The following is an 18,140-nucleotide window of genomic DNA, read 5'->3' as shown; positions in this document are numbered from 1 at the left end:
TCTTGCCTGGAGAATCCCAGGGACGGGGGAGCCTGGTGGGCTGCCGTCTATGGGGTCACACAGGGTTGGACACGACTGAAGTGACTTAGCAGCAACAGCAGCAGCAGCAGTTACAATTGCTTTAGGAGTAAGATTGAATTAACTGCTTTCTACAATTGTTTACAGGTAGGCTAATAGTCATTCACACATTTAATGGCACCTTAAATACAAAAAGTTTATTTTACACACGTGTGACACTTCTATCAAAATAAGAAAGATCAAAAAGTTGTTCTTGTGTTTCTTGGGAGCCCTGACTCCGGGGACGTGTGGCAGTTTACTTTCACCCTATGCGGGCTTAGGCAACTCACTTGAATCTCAGAGTCTCACATTTGTCAGCTGTAAATTGGGGATTATAATATCTACTTCAAAGGGTTTGAGGGGAAGATTAAATGACAGAATGAACATGACAGTGTCTGGGACAGTGAGTATGTGACAGATTATAAGCATTTAGTTTGTTTGCTGCTGCCAAACATGACATAAAAGAAAATCATTTCTGTGCTTGATAATATTAATTTAATCCATTATTTACCCAACTGAATATCCAAAATAGTGTTCTCCAAGGAATCTTTGAAAAATCTAAAAGTTAGCTCATAGAAACACATCAAGTCTTTCCCTGAAGGACCTCAGAAGGTGACATGACATTTATATGTGGAATTAAAGCAAAACTCAAGAACTACTGGTATCTTAAAGAAGAAATAAGCTGGGTTTCTGGGACCTTGGCACAGGAAACCTTAAACCAGATCAAACCCAACCACAAGCAGATGCTCACAGGTGGTGATATTATTGTCAAATAATAAGCTTTACATACACCAAAAAGAGATAAGCTTATTTTATCCAGTAACTACTGCAGGCACAGACCTAAGGATTAAGGGCTCTTTTTGGGCCAAAAATGTCTTTGGAGATGAAAAATAAGTTTTGTTCCAAAAAACTTTGCAAAAATGAAAAATAATAGATGTTTATCACATGCCTACAAAAAATGAAAAAGACATGTTAGCTCTGCTGTTTACTAGTTAACATGTCTGTTTTTGTAGGCATGTGATCAGTTCAGTTCAGTCGCTCAGTCATCTCCGATTCTTTGCAACCCCATGAACCACAGCACGCCAGGCCTTCCTGTCCATCACCAACTCCCGGAGTCTACCCAAACTCATGTCCATCAAGTCGGTGATGCCATCCAACCATCTCATCCTCTGTCGTCCCCTTCTCCTCCTGCCCTAAATCTTTCCCAGCATCAGGGTCTTTTCAAATGTCAGCTCTTTGCATCAGGTGGCCAAAGTATTGGAGTTTCAGCTTCAACATCAGTCCTTCCAATGAAGAACCAGGACTGATCTCCTTTAGGATGGACTGGTTGGATCTCCTTGCAGTCCAAGTGACTCTCAAGAGTCTTCTCCAACACTATAGTTCAAAAGCATCAATCTTTCTGCACTCAGCTTTCTTTATAGTCCAACTCTCACATCCATACATGACCACTGGAAAAACCATAGCCTTGACTAGATGGACGTTTGTTGGCAAAGTAATGTTCCTGGTTTTTAATATGCTGTCTCAGTTCAGTCACTCAGTTCAGTCGTGTCCGACTCTTTGCGACCTCATGAACTGCAGAACACCAGGCTTCCCTGTGCCTCACCAACTCCTGGAGCCCACCCAAACCCAAGTCCATCAAGTTGGTGATGCCCTCCAACCATCTCATCCTCTGTCGTCCCCTTCTCCTCCTGCGCTCAATCTTTCCCAGCATCAGGGTCTTTTCCAATGAGTCAGCTCTTCACATCAGGTGGCCAAAGTACTGGAGTTTCAGCTTCAACATCAGTCCTTCCAGTGAACACCCAGGACTGATCTCCTTTAGGATGGACTGGTTGGATCTCCTTGCAGTCCAAGGGACTCTCAAGAGTCTTTTCCAACACCACAGTTCAAAAGCATCAATTCTTCAGCACTCAGCTTTCTTCACAGTCCAACTCTCATCCATACATGACCACTGGAAAAACCATAGCCTTGATTAGATGGACCTTTGTTGGCAATGTAATGTCTCTGCTTTTAAATATGCTGTCTAGGTTGGTCATAACTTTCCTTCCAAGGAGTAAGAGTCTTTTAATTTCATGGCTGCAATCACCATCTGCAGTGATTTTGGAGCCTAGAAAAATAAGGTCTGCCACTGTTTCCCCATCTATCTGCCATGAAGTGCTGGGACTGGATGCCATGATCTTTGTTTTCTGAATGTTGAGCTTTAAGCCAATTTTTTAACCCTCCTCTTTCACTTTCATAAAAGGCTCTTTAGTTCTTCTTCATTTTCTGCCATAAGGGTGGTGTCATCTGCATATCTGAGGTTATTGATATTTCTCCCGGTAATCTTGATTCCAGCTTGTGCTTCTTCCAGCCCAGCGTTTCTCATGATGTACTTTGCATATACGTTAAATAACCAGGGTGACAATATACAGCCTTGATGTACTTCTTTTCCTATTTGGAACCAGTCTGTTCCATGTCCAGTTCTAACTGTTGCTTCCTGACCTGCATACAGGTTTCTTAAGAAGCAGGTCAGGTGGTCTGGTATTCCCATCTCTTTCAGAATTTTCCACAGTTTATTGTGATCCATACAGTCAAAGGCTTTGGCATAGTCAATAAAGCTGAAATAGATGTTTTTCTGGAACTCTCTTGCTTTTTCCATGATCCAGCAGATGTTGGCAATTTGATCTCTGGTTCCTCTGCCTTTTCTAAAACCAGCTTGAACATCTGGAAGTTCACGGTTCACGTATTGCTGAAGCCTGGCTTGGAGAATTTTAAGCATTACTTTACTAGCATGTGAGATGAGTGCAATTGTGTGGTAGTCTGAGCATTCTTTGGCATTGCCTTTCTTTGGGGTTGGAATGAAAACTGACCTTTTCCAGTCCTGTGGCCACTGCTGAGTTTTCCATATTTGCAGGCATATTGAGTGCAGCACTTTCACAGTGTCATCTTTCAGGATTTGAAAGAGCTCAACTGGAATTCCATCGCCTCCACTTGCTTTGTTAGTAGTGATGCTTCTTAAGGTGAACTTGACTTCACATTCCAGGATGTCTGACTCTAGGTGAATGATCACACCATCATGATTATCTGGGTCATGAAGATCTTTTTTGTACAGTTCTTCCATGTATTCTTGCTACCTCGTCTTAATATCTTCTGCTTCTCTTAGGTCCCTATCATTTCTGTCCTTTATTGAGCCCATCTTTCTATGAAATGTTCCCTCAGTATCTCTAATTTTCTTGAAGAGATCTCTAGTCTTTCCCATTCTATTGTTTTCCTCTATTTCTTTGCACTGATCACTGAGGAAGGCTTTCTTATCTCTCTTTGCTATTCTTTGGAAGTCTGCATTCAAATGAGTGTATCTTTCCTTTTCTCCTTTGCCTTTTGCTTCCCTTCTTTTCACACCTATTTTTAAGGCCTCCTCAGACAGCCATTTTGTTTTTTTGCATTTTTTTTCTTGGGGATGATCTTGATTCTTGTCTCCTGTATAATGTCATGAACCTCCATCCATAGTTGATCAGGCACTCTATCAGATCTAGTCCCTTAAATCTATTTCTCACTTCCCAATGTATAGTTATAAGTGATTTGATTTAGGTCGTACCTGAATGGTCTAGTGGTTTTCCCTACTTTCTTCAATTTAAGTCTGAATTTGGAAATAAGGATTCATGATCCGAGCCACAGTCAGCTCCTGGTCTTGTTTTTGCTGACTGTATAGAGCTTCTCCATCTTTGGCTGCAAAGAATATAATCGATCTGATTTTGGTGTTGACCATCTGGTGATGTCCATGTGTAGAGTCTTCTCTTGTGTTGTTGGAAGAGGGTGTTTGCTATGACCAGTGCGTTCTCTTGGCAGAACTCTTAGCCTTAGGCATGGGATAAACATCTATTAGTTTTCATTTTTTAACATGGTTGATATTTAAGGGATGGATTCTTCAAAAGTAAAAGAGCCTGTGTGAGACAAAAACCTAAAAATGACCCGGAAGGCATCTCTACTATCCCAAGGCTAAAAGTGAGCTTTGGAGTATTTTAAAGACCCTTTGAGCCTTAAATGATGATTTATGTTCTTTTGGAATTCTGAAGTGTTTGTGTGTCTGTTGAAGAGATGTAGGTTATTTTTTTTAACCTCTGCTTTACCCTATCTATTTTGAATTCTGAGTCAGATACCATCCCCTCCACCCACATTTCCTCACCTAGTTATAAACATAGAATCCTTCTGAAGCAAGCCTTACTGTGAAAACAAAGGGCAGGATGCTGGATATACTTTGGCTGCCCGTGCCTCCACCGCCTACCTCCTTCCATCCTATGGGATGTGTTGCGAGCAAAATGACACAAAGACAAAACACACGAGACACACAAGAGACAGACAGTTCACACTCTGGCTGGAGGAACAGAACTGCGCAAACAATTTGTGGTTTATTATTATAAAGCCCCCTAGGCAGAATTCCAGACTGCATGAATAAGCCTTTTCAGTACAGTGCAGGTGCATACATGTTATCGTACAGAAGGGGAGTGAAATCCCTGTCTACTGCAGAGTCTGTCCAAAGCCCTCTTTTCCTTCTTATCGCAAGAAGGGAATGCTCCCTCGTTTGCAAGGGACCATTAAACTCAAGGCTGTGTCCAGACTCCTTGGCAGAATGCCTTGTTTGCAAGCACATTCAGCCCGAGCAGAGAGGCCCGTTTGCAGGCATATCTCTGCTACCCTATTAACCCTTCAGGATGTACTGGCAGGAGAGTTTGGGGTATATATTCCTTTGGATCCCTCCTTGTCTGGCTGTAGTTTGGCCTTGTCTGACTTGTGACTATGCTCTTACTGGGGACCCCTTTCCTACAGGTGAACTCTTTGGCTTCTGGTAACTGCTCCTTTCCCATGGGTTTTTAGCTGGGTTTTTCCCAGGGCTCTTCACTATCCAAGGTTAGTGCTCACAAACCTGTCCACACCTTGTAATAGTCCCTTGACGCAACTCTCTTCACTTATGCTACAGAGTTGCATGTGCTTCCTGCCTGACTCTGTATAGAGACAACAGTAAAAATTTCTTACAAATACCATATGATATATGTGGAATCTAAAATATGACACAAATGACCTCTTTCTATGAAACAGAAAGAGACTCACAGACAGAGAGAACAGACTTGTGGTTGCCAAGGGAACAGTGGTTGGAAGAGGGATGGATCAGGAGTTTGGGATTAGCAAATGCAAACTATTATATACAGAATGGATAAAGGACAGGTCCTACTGTATAGCATAGGGAACTATATTCAATATCCTATAACAAACCATAATGCAAAAAAATATGAAAAGTATGTATGTATGACTGAATGATTTTGCTGTACAGCAGAAAGTAACACATTATATTATACTTAATAAAATAAATTAAAAAAATAAAAACTTCTCTTCCAACTTCAAGCTAAACCAACCAAGCCTTTACCTTATTACTAGATAATTGTTTCCATTTCCAATAGACTTATTCCTTAACCTGACAGGCTTAATGTAGTTTTTACATTACCTTCAGAGTTTTATTCTGTTCCTTTTTCTCTTCCTCCATTCTTCTCTCTCATATCTTTTCTTCTCAAGTTATTTTTGAGGGTCTTCCATATACCAAGAACTTTGGAGGCTGTGGAAAGGGTAATATCCTTCCCTTACTAATTGGAAAGACAAGAGAGCTATGTAACAATTCAAGGAAAGACAGTGGAAGCGAAGAGCCTAAAATGACTGGTAAAGATACTAAGTGCTCAGGAGCAATAAAAGCAGAAGTCTTCATGGAGAGGATAACTTGGGCCAGAAACTTTACATTTCATCACCCCCTCCCCCCCGCCCCTGCCAATAGTTAAGGCATTTCAGCAAAATCAGGTAAAATATGACAAAAAAGAAACAGAAATGAAGAATGCCTTTCAGAGAAATAAAAACAGAGGAGAAAACTAAACCCATGTCAAGAAGAACACAAGCTCACATACCAACAAGGCAACTCTACTTACTATAGATGATCTTCACGTTTGATGGTGAGCTTCCTAAAAGTTAAAGAATAAAGAGACATGATTTTCAATCTTGAGAGGGAAGCATACCAATTCCTTGGGGAAGTGCAATTTTTTTAATGCTGAATTTTAAAAATTTATGAGGTACAACTTTACAGAGAGCATATTGAGTGATATATAGAGCATAAAGTATTTAATATATCTTTTGCAGATGTAAGGAACTGATTTATAAGTTGATATTTTTGGTAGAAGCTCTTAATGAAAGTCAAGGACATAACACTAAAAGGTAACTCACTAAATGCAACTGAATGAGGGATAGAGGAGCTATAGGGCAAGTATAAAAAAAAAAGCATGGAAATGGGGCTCTACCTCTTGACCCATGAATAGGATTTATAATATTCAAAAGATCTTTGGTAATTAATATCACCTATTAGATTTTCCTTTGATATGCATTGAAACTGAAAGCTAGGAGTACTCTGGCTAGGATCCTGGTTGTCTGTGTGTTTGATTGACAAGTGGTTAACATTATTTTTTTTAAATTAATTTATTTTATTTTAATTGGAGGATAATTTTCTTCCTTTCTTTTTTTTTTTTTTTTTGCTTTTGCCTGAGCTCAATATTTTTTTAAAAAAATTTTTATTTTTACTTTATTTTACTTTACAATAATGTATTGGTTTTGCCATACATTGACATGAATCCACCACGGGTGTACATGTGTTCTCAAACATGAACCCCCCTCCCACCTCCCTCCCCATAACATCTCTCTGGGTCATCCCTGTGCACCAGCCCCAAGCATGCTGTATCTTGCATCAGACATAGGCTGGCGATTCGATTCTTACATGATATTATACAGGTTAACATTATTTTTAAGAGTATTTTTTTAAACACAGTTCACATTCCCTGTTGTAAAGTTTCCCACATTGTTTCATTGGCACTAACAACAATTACTGCTTTACCAAATCATTTACATTTTTGTAAGCAAATCCAGTTCAATAATCATGCTCTTTGATTGCAGACTATTGGCGTAGAATAGTTCTTAGAGACATTGAGTAGATCTTCTCTTTGTACATGTATAAGAGGCAAGCAAACACCCTGGGGAAGGTCAGCATGGAATGCAAATCTCTGTCTCCGAGTGAGAATCTGCTGCTGTAGGAGAAGGCTAAAGGTTCCAGCTACACATTGTTTTTCATGAGTTAGTGACACAAAAGGGCTTTGAAGATAAAGCCATGTCACATGTCAATATTGGAACCAGCCAAGTTGTCTGTCTCATACCTCTGTTTCTAAGAGTTTTGTTTAAAGATTTTAGGGGTTAATATTTGGCAGTGGGTATGAGCAGGAATTACCACTAGAAAAAGATATTAAAGGATTAGTCAGTTTAAGCATTTGATCCTTGAAATTCTAAGGGTCAGAAAGCTGTGCATACCAGTAAAATAAATCCAGTGGGCTGAATAGGTTCATGACATTAAAGGTTTAACATTTGTGGGTTTGACACATTGTGAGTAACACTGCAGAATCATGGCAGTTAATTCTGGGAAAATGTGAATTTCAATTGTTTATAATACAGCTATGTATGGTAGTGTCTAATAAGTGGGCCATAGCAGGTCAGACACACTTTAACGTGTGGCTTTTGTTCTCTATTTTTGCCACATAGAAATATATTAAATGATGGAAAAAAACAGTTCTTTTAGAAATCTGTAGTAGGAAATATAAACGGAAAACTTATGTCTGCCAATAGGGAGTTTTTGTACTGATACAGTAGACCGTTCGGTAGCTCTTGAAAAAGGAGAATGGTGAAAAGGGAAACTGCTTTATCAGAAATTACACCTTACAATAAAACTATAGCAAACTGCCAGGTATTGGCATAGCAATATAAAAATAAATTATTAAATAGAATAGAGTATCCAGAAATAGATCCATGGAGATCTGAGGAATGAATCTATGATGGTTTAGTTCACCATGGTGCTGATATAATTGAATATTTGTTCAGAAGAAAGCACCTCATGCCATGTAATATAAATCTCAAATGGATTAAATATCTAAAAGTGAAAAGATCATAACAAACTAACTACACAAAGAAAAATACTTGTGGAACCTCTCAGGTTGGACAGACTCTTAAGCAAGACTGGAAACTCAGAGGCCTGAATGAGTCACCAAGTAAATAATTGGATGGCACGATCTATCCTAGTCAAGTTCTAAAGATAGAGGGAAATATTTGCATACATGTGTCAGTAAAGGGTCAGATCTTCAAAATGTAGAGGTATGAGTATCAAGATGATTAGTTTAGCGATGTTTTAAGTGGAAAAATATTGGAAATAACCTGAACATCGATCAACATGGGAATGGTTGAATGCTAGATCATATAACCATGATAAGAACATCATCCAGCAACTACAGATAGTGAGTTAGAACCATATTGCCCCACAAAGATGGCTAAGGCAGTAGATGAAAAGCAAGTTCCAAAATAATATAAAATGCATATTATTTTTGGCCATAGCAATCTTTATTTCAGTCATAGTTCTTATTTGCTTGTTGTTGTTTGTATGTTTTAATGTTTTTTAAATTTTCTTCTGATTCTTCCACTGGGCTATAAATTCTGTAAATTTATTTTAAGCAACAGAATCTGTTTAGTTGGCTTTTAAATCCCTGGATTCTGACCCAGTGCTGTACTAGGTAGAAGTTGCTCATTAAATATTTGTTTGATGAGAATCTATAGCAAACTTTTGGAATGATACTAAAAATCTGTTAAGAGCGGTTTCCTTTAGATAGTTGGGCCTCAGTTCAGTTCAGTCGCTCAGTCCTGTCTGACTTTTGCAACCCCATGGACTGTAGCACACCAGGCCTCCCTGTCCATCACCAACTCCTAGAGCTTGCTAGAACTCATGTCTATCAAGTTGGTGATGTCATCCAACCATACCATCCTCTGTTGTCCCCTTCTCCTCCTGCCTTCAATCTAGTTGTCCCAAAACAAGGATGAAGAACTTTCAGATTTTCCTTTACACCTGCCAGAAGTGTTTGTATTTTCACCATGAGCATTTATTACTTTTGTTTGGAAAAAAAAAACAAAAACCTTCTAATTACTATCATGGTAGTTTATCCAAAACCAGTTGTGAAATTAAAAAATATAAAATCTAGTCAATAAAATAGATAATAAACAAAAAACTTTCTCTGTGAAAAATACCCACTTAAACTGCTTTTCTATGTATGAAGGCCACCAAAAGCTGAAGAAGTCTAAACAAGGGAAATCACACCTATGCAGGGGAAAAAAGAGGCAAAGAGGCCTTGTGTATTGAAGCATAATCTATGTTATCTGGGTAGAGGGAGCCTGAATTACTTTTATAAACAGCAAAGAAAATTCAAACAATGACAAAAAGCTGTTTGGACCATCATCCCATAGCTGACATAAATAAGACAGTTGAGTAGGAAATAAGCCTTCTGGAAAAATCTTTCTTTGCTATTGGTGCTTTGTCTGTCTCTCTTGAATGGCTGTCTGGAACCTCCATTCCACTGTAAACATTCTGCATAATTGGTCTTTTCAGAGTGCTCTCTCACCTCCTTGCTATACCTGGAATGTGGGTCTCCCTGGAGGATGCTGCTTTCGTTGTGGGCTCACCTGGTAGCAGCTGCTTGGTGTCCACTCAGCCGTGTTCTGGGTCTTCTCAGCTTCCCATCACCACCTCTACACATTACATTTTGACTCATGAACATAGTCTACTTTGCCGTTGAAGCTAAGGTTCTTGGACCACCTCTTTCTACTCTTCTCCTCCAGACTTTCAGGTCATTCTTCTACCTTCATTAAGGACATTAGCACTACTTTGCTAAGCCCTGAGGCTGCCCCAAGGGACTCCAACCTCATGTATGATAACAGCGGAGGAAAGGATGGACAGCCCAGATTCTGGAGCAGACAGACTTCAACTCAAATCTCAGATGTGCAAGTTATTAGCAGAATGACTTTGAATTAATCACTGAAGCTTGGTTTCTTCTCTGTAAAATGAGAATACTCTCTTCTGCATAGTGAGAATTTTCATTTTACTGTTTATTAACTACACTTTGCCAACAAAGGTCCGTCTAGTCAAGGCTATGGTTTTTCCAGTGGTCATGTATGGATGTGAGAGTTGGACTATAATGAAAGCTGAACACTGAAGAATTGATGCTTTTGAACTGTGGTGTTGGAGAAGACTCTTGAGAGTCCTTTGGACTGCAAGGAGATCCAACCAGTCCATCCTAAAGGAGATCAGTCCTGGGTGTTCATTGGAAGGACTGATACTAAAGCTGAAACTCCAATATTTTGCCCACCTCATGCGAAGAGCTGACTCATTAGAAAAGACCCTGACACTGGTAGGGACTGAGGGCAGGAGGAAAAGGGGATGACAGAGGATGAGATGGCTGGATGGCATCGCCGACTCGATGCACATGAGTTTGCATGAACTCCAGGACTTGGTGATGGACAGGGAGGCCTGGCGTGCTGCGATTCATGGGGTCGCAAAGAGTCGGACACAACTGAGTGACTGAACTGAACTGAACTACACTTTGTAAGTTTTCATTTACTTTTTAAATTTTATAGCTGGTTTTTAATTCATTATCATAGTCATTAAAGAGCCTTTGTTCACATCACAGAAGGCAATGGCATTCCACTCCAGTATTCTTGCCTGGAAAATCCCATAGACAGAGGAGCCTGGTAGGCTGCAGTCCATGGGGTTGCGAAGAGTCGGACACAACTAAGCAACTTTCACTTTCACTCACATCACAGAACATAGTGTATTGGTTACTGTTATTATTTGGAAGGCCTTTTCCACACCTCAGCCACACAGCCTCTGTCCACCAGGTCTTGAATGACATTCCTTCCTTTCCCACGCCAGCACTTTGTCCCTATAGCTGTGCTTTGTGTCTTGCCCTCTCCAGGCCTCTTCTGTATGGTGTTGCTTCTTTTCTAATATCCAAAGACAAGCTGAAGCTACATCCCTTATAAACACTGTCGTCAAGGGCAAAGCCCAAACATTTGTCCCATAAACATACATACACTTATCTTTGCTCCTCCAGGCTCACAGGGAAATAACCTCTTCCTCTTCATGTCTAGACAAATATTCTGGATCCTTCCCTGCCTGTCTCTGCTTATCCATATGATATGTTTAACCATTTCTTTTTAGTAGCTTCTGCCTCTTAGCTGTTAAGTATATTATGGTCTTGTTTGTTTTAAAAACTAACAAATAATAAAAGACACAGACTTTCCCATGACTCTGCAATGCCTTGTGGGTGCCAATCTCTTTTCCCTTCCAGTAACCACTCCAACTATAACAGCAATCTGCATTAATTGAAGATCTGTCCCTATTTTGTATTACTTCTGATAGTTAACACATTATATACATTTTCTCATCATTTAATTTATATCTGGGTTTATTGCTAAGTCCATTTCTTCATTTCCTATTCATTTCTTAACCTCATTAGCTGCCTTTCTCATCATTCTTCTGATGATACTGAAGTCAAAATATCTAGGTCATTTCTTATTTCTAAGTCCAAGGAGCACTTTTTACTTATACATAACATTTTTGGTTGTCATGAGTTATTAATTCCTGATGCATCCCTGGCAGGTTGCAATTAGTACTTTAAAAAATAATATATTTTTATAATGTGCAGTAATGTATGATGTATAGAACTTCAAATAAAATCCACTCAAAGGAAAACTATTTACGTCAAGTGACTGAAAAATCAATTAGTTCATAGCACTGACCTTGAACTGTTTCTCAGACTGTGTCTTCCTTTGGCCTCAGATTCTTTAACAGGACATTTTATCAATGAAGAACTAAGGTTTTCACGCATTCCATCACTTTCACCATTTCACCTATCAACGTTTGCACTTCCTCCTCTAAGGATCTCTCCAAACTTGGACTCCAAGGGGCCCGTCTCTCTGGAGAATCTGCAACACATCCTGCCTCATTGGGCATTCTTTCTCCTGCCTCTCCCTCAGTGCTGACTCTTCTCACTTTCTGTCTCTTCTTACTCTTGTGCTTTCCTGTGTCAACTCATCCCTGTTCAAGGCTTCAGCTACATCTTGATGATTTCAAAATGATGTTTCTGGCTCTCCCATCTCCACACAAACTGCACATTCACATCTCACCATCTGCTGGGTATCACCAATGTTGAACTCCTTATGAATCTATTTATCCTCTTAATTTTTCCATCTGAGTTAATCATGCCACAGTCTATCCAATCACCCAAGTTAGAGCGCTGGGAATTGTTTCCAATTCTTCTTTCTCCCTCGTATCTGCTTCTGAGAGGTCAATATATTCCTTTAATTCTACCAGCTAAATACATCCTGAACCTTTACAGTTCTGTGGCCACTGCCGTCCTCAGCACCTTATTCCTCACCATGCTATGGGATTAGCTCTTTAGTGCTCTTGTCTACCTCCAATCTAAATTCCACACCAAAATCCAGATAATACAAATACACAGTACACATTTCACATCGCTTCTTTGATGTCAATCTTCAGCAGCCCTTGGATGCCTTGCACCACTTGAGCCACTGACTGCATCCTCCACCTCTGCTCTTGACTTCCTGGCTCCTCTCCTGACTTTGACCAGCACAGGAGAGGGACACTGCCTGGGCCGGTGACATCATGGGCATCTGTTCTGAGCTGAACTGTGTGCCTCTCCCCTTCCTATGATGAAATCCTTACCCTGAGTACCTCAAAATGTGACTGTAGCTGGAGTCTTCCAGGAGGTAATGAAGTAACGGTGAGGCCATTAGGTATCTCGGTAAGAAGAGGAGACAGATACGCACACGGAGGAAAGACCATGTGAAGATCTGGGACGAAGATGAGAAGCCAAAGAGCAAGGCTTCAGAAGAAACCAGCACTGTGGACACTTGATCTCAAATGTGTAGCGTCTAGGACTGTGAGAAAGTTGATTTCCATTAAGCCATGCAGTCTGCGGTGCTGTGTTACGGTCACCACAGTGAACGAATGCAGTACCATCTCTTGAAGGAATGAACAGCTTTATCAGAGAAATACATTGATGACTATGTGGTGACTGACTTTCTCTGAAACCTGAGATTCATTTTAAGGAAATGAGGTTGTAGTGTGTCAGGAAGACAGACCACCCTGGCTCCCTACCAGGAGCAAAACGTCTCCCAGCTTTTGACCCTCACTGTGGACCTTAGTGTTAAATGTTACATGCATGCGTGCTCAGGTGTGTCCAACTCTTTGCAACCCTATGGACTGTGGCCAGCCAGGCTCTTCTGTCCACGGAATTTTCCAGGCAAGAATGCTGGAGTGGGTTGCCATTTCCTACTTGAGGGGCTCTTCCCGACAAACGGATGGAACCCTTGTCTCCTGAAGTCTCCTGTATTGACAGGCAGTTCTTTACCATTGCACCCCTTAGGCAAATGTTAATGACCCCATTTAAAAAACTAAAGCAGGGACTTCCCTGGCAATCCAGTGGTTAAGACTCCTTGCTTCCACTGCACAGGGCATGAGTTTGACCCCTAGTTGGTGAACTAAGATCCCGTAAGTTGTGCAGTGAGGCCATAAAAAATAAAAAAGACAAAAAAAAACCACCCCAATATATCTATATTCTATAGAATAGAACACAATAAAAAGCTAAAGCATTAGCAGTTAAGTTTTATCTTTAGCAAGTTCTTTTCATCTTGGCCAGAATGAAAAAGCACTATCAACGGCATATGAACCTTCATCTCCTTTCATCCATGTAGGTAGGCTGTGGTATGGGCTGGGGATGCTTGTGGGAGCTGCAGGGAGGGAAACAGAATAACCCTACAGAAACTATACTCATTAGAGGTTAAAGGAGTATCACGTATAAAACCCTCGGTAAGTTTCAGAACTCTAAAGTTTAAAAGAGAAGAAAGCAGGCCGTGATAGCCAGAGACTGGCTGGGTACTCCCAGCTCAATCTGTGTCCTCCTGTTGAATGTAAACAAGATCACAGAACATTAACACAAACACTCTGGGACCATGATGGATCAAGACAGCAACAAAACCACTCCATCACCTTGTCTGAACACAAGCATGAACGTTGTCCAAGCCACAGAAATGACCCAGAAATCTATCCTAGATAATATGAGTGGGGCTTCTTTACCGGTTTGTAGCTTCTATCTCTATTCATTATTCCTGCCCTATAGGCAACATTTATTAAGATACCCAAACATAGATTTATCTTTGCCTCCAATCTACAGCAAGACCATATTTCCTTAAAATTCCTCAAGTCACCTAACATAAGCCCAAATCCTATCATAAGTGCCTTCAAACTCCCTGTTACTGAGATGCCCCGAGGTTCCCTCCCCTATGGTTACTGCAACAAGCAATAAGCTCAAAATGTTTAACTCTGGATATGCTCTTGATGGTCTTTGGCCAGAGAGAATTGATGATCTATATGTTTATAGCTAGCTGTAACACCTGTGTGTATATGTGTGTATGCATGCATGTACAGCAAAAAGCCTGGAAATATAAATACTAGAATGCTAATAATAATTGTCTTTGAGTGGCAGATTATAGGTTAATTTGATGTTCTTATCTTTTGCTTATCTATATTCTTTGCGTTTTCTACAGTAAAGATTATTGCTACATATAACAAAGGAAAAGCTATTTAAAATAGAGAAATACACATGAGTTTCTTATCTTTAGAAAAATGTTTCAAAAGTATTTGGAAAAATGAAACATTCATGTTCAGAAATTATAGACTTTACAATGGAAGTAGATGAATCTAAATTTATTTAAATCATAATCCAAATCAGAATGAATAGAGAGTTTTATAATGGAATATAACTAGATTTTACTGATTTCACTATAGACACTGAAAAAAAAAAGCAATAAAAATAGGAGGTGATGGCTCACAATAATTAATATCTTTTGATTCAACTTGTTCTCTGATTATTCCTTCCCCTGCTGTGTCCTTTGAAAGCTTTATTCGGGTTGATTAATTCATCAGATTCCATCATTCCACATCTTTATTCTGCAAGTAGTATCTTATAAATATACAGAAACTAATGCCATGTCTCCACTTTTTTACTTAACATTACCTCATATAGAATGTTCCAGGTCTAACTCGACAGTTTTTTCCTCCTTAGTCATTCTATATTCAATGATTCCAGGTCAGTGACCCAATTAAGAATAGAAACATGTAATAAAATTAAAATAGGAGCTGAGGGGTAAAGAACAGTTCACCCTATTGTTTTATTGCCTTGAAATTCCTATAAATAGTTGTTACTTCCTATAATACCTCCTCTACTAAGTGATTTTTTTTTAACAGTAGACATTTAAGAGAAATAAACTTTTACTAAGGTAAGAATAAGATTAATACATTTGCAGTTCCAAATTAATAAAGCCAACAATTTAAGTTAAATAGTTCCCCATAACTTCAGAAGTAGTGTGGATTCAATTCTACTTGCTGGATAGACTGGCTATGAGATGTGGGTATGAGCAGAAGTCACTCTTCTGGGACAGTCAGACACATACAGACTTGGCTTTGACTCAGGAATATTCAGAACTGAGAAATCTTTAAGTATGGCCTATACTTTAGCTGCGCCAAAGATGGGCCATCTTCCCACTGTCCCAAATATAATGTCCCTTCTGTGAATATAATCAATGTCTTTAAACTTCTCTTCCCTTGTGAAAGGAGTCTGTATGATATTCAAGAAGTTGGATCTAAGAGTGTGTTGGGACAGTTGGAGCGTGACATCCTGCTGGAAGAGGGGAAGGAGAGATGAATGGGGGTAGGGAAGAGGTCCTTCTTTTCTGGCTAAAACAGAGGAAAATCCCCAGCCAGAGACATGGCATAGCTGGAAGTTATGAAGTCTGGGTTCTACGCTAGTTTAATTTCTATCCAGTTCTGTCATAACCCCTCTGGGTCTGTATCTCCCAAGGAGGGGCAAGAATGACCCTCTTTGAGGAGCAGGTGGGCCAGGTAGGGAGGCTGTCTCACCAGGCCAGAGCATGATGGTGTCAGTGAAGATAATAGAAGAGATCAAAGTCAAGACTTTTGAGCTGTTAAGAATTAGAGAACTCTGAGAAAAACACATGTAAGGATGACGCCAAGACTTCTGGCTTAAACAAGTGGGTTGGCAATAATGCGTTTTAAGGAGAGAAGCAGGCTTGTCTTGAGAAAAAAGTTATAAAATAGGCAGAACTGAGGGGCTAGTGGGAGATTCAGCTGAAGGTGCAGAGTACATGATAGAATCTGGAGCTTATAATAGGAGTCTGGACTGGAAATAAACCTTCAGCATCTCTCAACTCAGTTGGTTGGCACCTGAAACTTTGGGAGTGGGCGATCTGTCACTCAGGAGAACAGGGAGGCCTAAAAGTGAAAAGAACAAGGATGGATAACTAAGGAAGTGCAACAGTTAGGAGGAGGAGACATGCCAAAAGATTAAGAAGGATGAATAAGAGAAAATCCAGTTGAGAATGGTGGCACAAAAGCCAAAGGAAATGAATTCTTTAAGAATAAGGAAGATGTTCCAAATGTTGCTGGAATATGCCATTTGGATCCAGTGTCATTTTAACACTAGGGAATTGTTGTGTCCACGAAGTGGTAGGAGATAGAAGTGTGTAACCTTTGTCAAAATTTTTCTTTTTTGAAGGGGAAGAAAAAACAGAAGGGTAGGTGGAGAGTTTTTCATAGGAAATAGGAATTGCACCAACTTTTTCCAGAGATGTGTGAAAAATCAGCATCTACATCTATGATGAGTTCATTTACTTTTGTTTCAGGTATTTAGCTCAGTTTCTGTATAGAATGTCAGGGGTGCACCACCCCAAAGTATAGGACATGTGGATGCTTTAATACATAGTTCTGTTCAGTTCAGTCGCTCAGTCATGTCCGACTCTTTGCGACCCCATGAATTGCAGCACGCCAGGCCTCCCTGTCCATCACCAACTCCCAGAGTTCACTCAGACTCACGTCCATTGAGTCCATGATGCCATCCAGCCATCTCATCCTCTGTTGTCCCCTTCTCCTCCTGCCCCCAATCCCTCCCAGCATCAGAGTCTTTTCCAGTGAGTTAACTCTTCGCATGAGGTGGCCAAAGTACTGGAGTTTCAGCTTTAGCATCATTCCTTCCTAAGAAATCTCAGGGCTGATCTCCTTCAGAATGGACTGGTTGGATCTCCTTGCAGTCCAAGGGACTCTCAAAAGTCTTCTCCAACACCACAGTTCAAAGCATCAATTCTTTGGCGCTCGGCCTTCTTCACAGTCCCACTCTCACATCCATATATAAGACATGTATTATTCCAGTTCCAACAGCTGGAATAGTGTCACGTCACAGTTGCTACTGTTTGTAGACAATCAACGTTTTAATTGGGTTTTTGACACGGGATGAGAAATGACTGAATATATGTTGGCTTATTAAAGACCTCCACTGAGAGTGAGAAGGAGAGGGTGGCAGTGTGTGTTAGGCATAAAGGTGACACTGAGGCAGACCCCAGAACTTAAAAATCAGGGAGCAGGGCTGCTATTAGGAAACAGAGTTAAGCAGTAGACCAGTCCTGTTTGGTAGATAGATTTTCAGTTACCTTAATGAGAATGGCTTTCAGGCTATAAGAGAATGCAAAGGAAAAAAAGACTTTTAGTAAGTCATGAACACATTGTTCATTAGTGCAGTGCAGTAGAGGGGTTACCGGGGGAAGCGGGGGCTCTCCTCATGACTTCCAGCACCACCTTGAAAGAAGGCAGGCAGTCCCCACACATTCACAGAACCCGCATCGTCTTGTGAGGATAGCATGTCAGACCATCTGAACCAAATGATAATGAATTCAAACTTACCTCTCTAACTCCATGCTCACCAAACAACCTTTTCAATGGTCCTTCTTCCCTTGTAGCTTGCTGTAAAACTATATTCACATTATAAGTGGTGATTAGTTTCAACAATATGTCATCTGGCACATTAGCAAATGCTGGTAAGTATAATTTTATTAGATTTGTTTCTCTCTGGTTTGTGGTTTTCTGTTTCCTAGTTTTATAAACATAAGGGATTTATATTTAGTTTAATATTTGCATAAACTTAAATTATCAAGTATTAAAAAATTATGTTAATCAAAATTCTTGAGACCTGCAATATTTTTATGTTACTAGGTTTGTTTATTTTTAAAGTGTCACAACTGAAAAAGCTAATGCTTAAGACAATCACTCCATCTTATACCTAAAAACC

The sequence above is a fragment of the Ovis canadensis genome, chromosome 2 (assembly GCF_042477335.2).
Source record: "Ovis canadensis isolate MfBH-ARS-UI-01 breed Bighorn chromosome 2, ARS-UI_OviCan_v2, whole genome shotgun sequence".
Taxonomy (NCBI): Eukaryota; Metazoa; Chordata; class Mammalia; order Artiodactyla; family Bovidae; genus Ovis; species Ovis canadensis.
The sequence above is the reverse complement of the archived record's forward strand: the minus strand, read 5'-3'. Positions refer to the sequence as shown.